The sequence below is a fragment of the Pteropus medius genome, unplaced genomic scaffold (assembly GCF_902729225.1).
Source record: "Pteropus medius unplaced genomic scaffold, Ma_sr-lr_union100, whole genome shotgun sequence".
In the NCBI taxonomy this organism is placed as follows: domain Eukaryota; kingdom Metazoa; phylum Chordata; class Mammalia; order Chiroptera; family Pteropodidae; genus Pteropus; species Pteropus medius.
The window spans coordinates 6,951,612-6,958,359 of record NW_024354886.1 but is presented as its reverse complement, the minus strand read 5'-3'; the positions used below and the strand labels follow the sequence as shown (position 1 = coordinate 6,958,359).

The following is a 6,748-nucleotide window of genomic DNA, read 5'->3' as shown; positions in this document are numbered from 1 at the left end:
CTGTATTCTTTTCAAGAGAACATCAAGAAAAAATGGAAAATATTCTGACAATTCTAGATTCCTTCACATGATGCCTTTTGACCTTTGTCATTTCCTGCCTCTTCACTTGCATGCCATTACTTGGTTCTCCCTTCTCCTGAATATCTACTCTCCCTCCTCATTTTTTGGTGTCTGCACTTCTCCCTCATTAAGTTCCCTTTTTTCATGCATCTTTCACCCTTTCCCATCCTTCTTTTTTTCATTCCATGCCCTGATATCCCTATAAATGCTGGTATCTTCTGTCTTCCAGATGTTTTCCATAGTTTCATTATGAAATAGGTGAAAAGAAAGAAGTTCAGCTAATATGCACATGGTTTCCATTCAATATATATTTATTAGCAAGATTCCTTTACTTAGGTCCTTTATTGTGTATTCCATGTTGGGGTGCCAGTTACTACATACATGATCCTATTTCAGTCCTTAAGAGGTGAGAGAACACTGCAAAGTTACCGAGTTAAATTCTTTATTCATTTTCCTTTCAAACATTACATAAATTTTTATGTTATTCCTCAGCCAAGCGTAAGACTGAGGCTCACTGTTCCACTGCCTTTATTAAATTATTCAAATGTTCCAATGTATGTACGTATTTTTACATGATTTTGCCTGGCATGTTGGTGCATTTTTTCTTTCTTTCCAGCCTTTGTAATTCTTCTTTCTCTGCATTTTAAGTTACCCAATTATCAATTCTGCAAATTGGCTTCCTTTTTAAACCTCTGTACAGAGATTTTATTTCTCAGGAAAATTTCATTGATAATATATTTCCCAATCCTGACTTTTCAAGGAGAGTGATGTGAGAAGTTACTGCCCAAGATGTTCCCACAGATATTTTCATAAGACACTAAAATAATGATCAAGTTTAATATCCTTCCTTACTTAGATGTTTTTTAAAAAATTTTATTTATGTTTTCACAGGGATTAGAAATTTAGAAATATATCACCTTAATTTATGTAGCAGATATGATATGAGTAGTGTTGAATAGTCAATTATTAGTGGATGAGTGCCATTACTGCACGTTTACTTACCATTTTGGAGGAGTTGTCTCATGTACGTGTGTGTATATGTGTATTATATTTTCAAAATGGTAGAAAGCCCAATGCAAGATGAATGATTGGCATTGAGTATTCCAGAGAAAGCCCTATTTCACTTTTCTTGGTTTTATTTTTTAAAATAAGTGCTCAAAGACACCGTTCACAGTAAGTGAGAGATATAAACCAAAATTATCTACGGTTGGTAGAGAGACTTTTGGAACATTGTTTTCAGCTCTCAGAAAAGTAGGTCATTTTGCACCAGAGAGAAAATCATAGAAGTGTTTCAAGTTTTTTTCCTCCTCCCCTCCTGAAATTGGTCTTTTTTATGAATAAATTGCTTCTTCCTTTGTTTTTCTGGTAAGTGTGTAAATGAGTAGGTTTCATTAACTTATTACGTTCTGTGCACATAGTATTTGTTTCATCTGATTCTTGTACATTCGTCTTCAACTCCAAGATGTATATATATTTTTACATTATTTTATCTTTGCAACTGAAGTTGCAGACTTATTTTGTATTTCAATTCCGCCCATTATTACTTCTGCAGCTTCTCCTGTTCTTTGAGTCTATATAGACGGATCACTTCTGTCAGGTAAATTTTATTTATAAATATCCTTATGAGTTAAAGTATTTTTTATTGGGAGATATACAAGTATTGTCCTAAGATGGAGTTAGGTCATTTGATATTGAACCCAATTTGCACATGTCATGTGATACTTCATTTTCCTTCCTTTTATGTTATGTAGTTTAGGAATAATTAGGTTTTACTTCCTGGATCAGATCTAGGTAACAATAACATCATTTATTCTATGTGGTAAAATAGACCAGAAGGTATACAATTAAAGGATGGCTAAAACTTGGAGATGAGGACTAATAGGTGGAGTGAGGTTCTAAACAATGCAAAAAGAATGAAAAAAGAGCCAGGCAGAGGGACACCAAAAAAAGAGAGGCTTCTAAGAAAGTAGAACAAATGCAAATATACATATTATATAAAAACAAGATGCCAATAAGCTGCAGGAAATGCCATCTGCACCTTTATTGCTTTTAAATTAAAAATCTGTGGATTCTCAGATATGAACCAACCTTCTGAAAATTAGGTGGAAGGTTTGAAGAGACTTAAATGAAGTCTAATATCACATTTATAAATGATAGAATTAGAAAATTTAAAGGAAGAGTTGTCAAGTATTTTGCTTGTGTTACTTTTAAAGCAATTTTGAAAATCAACTGATTTGCACAATTTAAACTTGACTGCAAAAATTTCCATCTTAAGATTTTTGATGAATTTTATATACATATTTAAAAATAAAACTGTTATTGTTGAGCAGAGCACTGGGCACCAGTTATCAATCCCAAGGGAGTATAGCATGGAGCACTGGTTATCAATGCCAGAGGTAGACTTTATAAACACTTCAGCCCACTGCATCTTGGTATCAGAATTACCAACAGGAACACAAAGCATTCAAACACTGGATGGAACAATGCTCTCCTTAAGCAGAGAAGAGTCAGGGAAAGATCAGCTTCAGTGTGTAATGGCCCTGATGGTCTCTCCTGGTGGCTGATGCAGGATAATTTGTCTGCATGCACCCCTCTTGTGCTGCATTTGAAGGACCTGGACGCTCCCTTCAGAGGACAGACATAACAGTGGGTTTGGCCAGGTGCCATCTAATCCACATAATATAAGCAGAGACAAAAGAACATTCATAGGGAATAAAACAGGGAAAGATATTCCCATACAAGTTGATAAGCCTGGCACAGGCTATGTGGGCTCTTTTGTTGTTGATGTGGTTTACATATGTTAATAGCAGATTTGTTCGTAATGGCCCCAAACTGGAAACAACCCATGTCCATCAACAGGTGAACCAATAAAAAAATTTATTGCATATTTTTGCAATGGAATACTGCTCAACAACAAATGGAACAAACTACAGATACCTCAGCTACATGGATGAATCCAAAAGCGCCATGCTGATCAAAAGAAATCAGCATGGTGTAAGGTTGCATTTACATAAAATACCAGAAAGTCAAGACTAATCTATAGTGACTGAAAGATCAGTGGTTATATGGTTCCAAGAGCAAAGTGGTATTGACTGGGAAGGGCCACTGATAAACTTTTTTGAGGTGAGGAAAATCTTTGTGATTGTTGAGGCAGTACTCAGGTATATGCTTTTGTCAAAACTCACTGAGTGGTATACTTAAAATAGATATATTTTATTCTATGTTGACACAATAAAGCCTTTTTAATGAAATACAGGCACTGGAGAACTCAGCATGAAAAATGGGAATTTTGAGGTGTCTTTTATAATGGTGTCTGCTTTTGTTTACAGGAATATTAAGACAGAAGCTTTAAATAAAATGTTAATTAGTTACCTAGGGAGCACCCATAAGACTGGCAGCTGATTTCTCAAAAGAAATTATGCAGGACAGAAGAGCTTGGTATAAAATATTTGATATGATGAAAACCCAGGATCTACAACCAAGAATACTTTATCCAGCAAAGCTATATTTAGATTTGAAGGACAGATAAAGAGCTTTCCAGACAAAAATAAGCTAAAGGAATTTATCATCACCAAGCCAGTATTACAGGAAATGTTGGAAGGACTTCTTTAAAAAGAAAAAAACATGTCTCAAAAACATGAATAAAGACTGGTAATAACTACATTCCTATCAACAAATACCTCAAATGGAAAATAATTAAGTGCTCCAACCCAAAGAGTAGCTGAATAATAAGGAAACAAGACCCCTACATATGCTGTCCACAAGAGACTCACTTCAGATTAGAAGACACACACAGAGTTAAAGGGGATGGAAAAAGATATTGCCTTGATGGACCTAGAGGGCATTGCACTGAATGAAATGGGTCGGATAGAGAAAGATAAATATCACTTGATTTCATGTAGATGTGGAAACTAAAGAACAAAATCAACAACAACAAAAGCAGAAACAAACTCATAGGTACAGAGAATATTTTGAGGGCTACTAGATGGGAGGGGTTGGAGGGACAAAAAAAGGCAAAGAGATTAAGAGGTATAAATGGATAGTTGCAGAATAGACATGGAGATGTAGAATGTAGTATGGGGTAGATGGTTAATAATGTTGTAATAAATATGTAAAGGGAAAGAGGGGTACTAGATTTAGTGGGGTGATCACTTTATGAGTTATGTGGATCTCTGATCACTATGCTATGCAACTGAAACTGGTATATTATTGTATGCCAACTATAATTGAAAAAAGCTCATTGAATTGTACAATGCAAATACAAGCAACAAATTGTGTTATATTTCAATAAAGACAAAAATCAAAATAAAATAAAATAAAATAAATGTTGTTATAATCACAATTGTATCATTTGGTGAGTATAACAATTTGATGACAAAGAAAATAGATTGTAGTAGCTCATTCATAGAATAGAATGGAATTCAGATCACCAAGGTCTTCCCTCAGCCCATTAGCAAATCTCCCTAACTCCACTCCCAACCAAGTCAAGTCACAAGTGGAACCATGATTATAGAGGCATAGACCAAATATCTGAAGCTGTATTGATAAATCATGTTATGAGATAGCATATCTTTGTGTGGGCTCTTTTTTTAAAGTTTTTTTTTTTTTCAGTTACAGTGGACATACAATATTATAGTACTTTCAGGTATACAACATTGTGATTAGAAATTTATGTAACTTAACAAAGTGATCATCCTAGTAAGCCTACCCATCTGACACCATACATAATTATTACAATGTATTTGACTGTATACAATGTATACAGTGATTGTTTTTATAACTGCCAATTTTTCCTTCTTAATCTGTGTGGGCTTTTTTTCTCATACTAAAGAAATGTTCCAGCTCCAAGGCCCATTCTCATGTGGCCAAATGAGGTTTGAAAGACTGTGCATGTGAGCCTATCTTTCCCAGCAGTCACTGTTTTAGTTTATGCAGACCATGATCAATTAAAAAAATACATGAAGATGCATTTTTATGGCACTCCAAAATTTTATAGAATTCCTTCACCATCATTAACTCATATTTTACTTCTCCTAAAGGAACTTCAACACCAGTTTTATTCCTCTTGTTTTCTTATTTGTTTATAGGAGATAAACATGCTGAGAAATCCTGTCCTTATATATCTTTCATTTAATAGGAATAGAAAAATTGGGTTATATTTTTCATGTAAAGGCATCTTGATTAATCTAACATACTTGTAAAAAGTGTGCAGAATTTGTCTATGGCCATGTCACCCTGAACAAGCCCGATGTCTGATCTTGGAAACTAAGCAGGGTTGAGCCTTATTAGTACTGGGGTGGGAGACCACTTAGGAAGACCAGGTGCTATAGGTGTAAAAAATAAAAAAATAAGGGATTGTAAGCTGACAAGGTCCTTGCAATCTGTGAGATTGACCAAGGGTTGCCTTGCCTAAAAAAAATGTGCAGAATTAAAATATCAATTTAAATATTCTACTACCAAGAAAATGTGTGTTATAAAATTTTATTTCAGACTCTCCATTCTCGCCATGCACTCCCCTCCGGTCTGGTGGCTGCCATGACCACTCAGACGGGTGCCAGTCTGCCCGCCCACCCACCCCATTGTTTCTCCTGACCACTCTTTGAATGTAGCTCACGTGGCAAAGGAGCCAATGGAAGGAGCCAATGGAAGACATAAACCATAGCTCTTTACCTTTTGACATGTCAGACAAATATCCCATTCAAGATACGGGACTCCCTAAAGCTGAGGAGTGTGATCCAATTGTTTTGAACTGCCCAACAAATTCTGATGTGCACCATCAGAATAAATTGATTTATCCCAGATGGTGACCCTCCAATGGCCTCCCTCCTCTCTACTTGTGTCATCCGTGGGACGTAGCACTTTATCACTGGACCAGACCCCCGCCTCAGACTCTCAAGCTCCCCACTCTGACCCAACTTCTCTTGCTTTCCCTCCCTCATGCCCTCAGCCAGTGAGTTGAGTTCTCACAGCCTCCCCCCATCTGGCATGGCCATGTCTTGCTGATTTGGGATGGTACCTGCCTCACTGAGCCCTAGGCTCAGTAAACTGGGACCACCTGCAGTCTATTTTTCAGATTGCTAGAGAAAATAATGAAATGTAAATGACTGTTTCCTCTACAAATCCATGCTACCCACCCGCAGTCACCATTTCAGTGCCTTTAGTACTTTTTTCTATAGTGAACTTCAGAATTAAACTTTTAAAAAAAACTTAAAAAGTTATTTTATTTCCCTAAATAGATATTGGGGTCTTAACCATAAAGAAGTATGTATAGGATAATATTTTATATATTATATTTTATTTTTTAAATTAATTTTATTGGGGTAACATTGGTTAATACAATTATATAATTTTCAGGTGTACATTATCATTTGACATCTGTATATTCCATTGTGCGTTTACCACCCAGTTTCCTTCAGCTACCATATATTTGATCTCCTTTACCCGCTTCACCTTCTCCATATTCCCCTATATTTGACTCTCTTTATCCCATCTACCTCCGTCCTCCCCCCATAGTAACCACTAGTCTATAGTCCATGTCCATGAGTCTCTGTTTGTCCTGTTCCTTTGTTGCTTTTAGGTTTATATCCCACTTATAAGTGATATCATGTGATTTTCAACTTTTTCAGTCTGGCTTATTTTGCTTAGCATGATTACCTCGAGGTCCATCCAGGTTGTTTCAAATGGCTGT

General features: G+C 35.9%; 1 pseudogene; it reads left to right on the top strand.

Annotated features, from left to right (window-relative positions):
* Nucleotides 1-5,277: 5,277 nt before the first annotated feature.
* On the top strand, nt 5,278-5,393 carry LOC120597726 (uncharacterized; annotated as a pseudogene).
* Nucleotides 5,394-6,748: the final 1,355 nt, after the last annotated feature.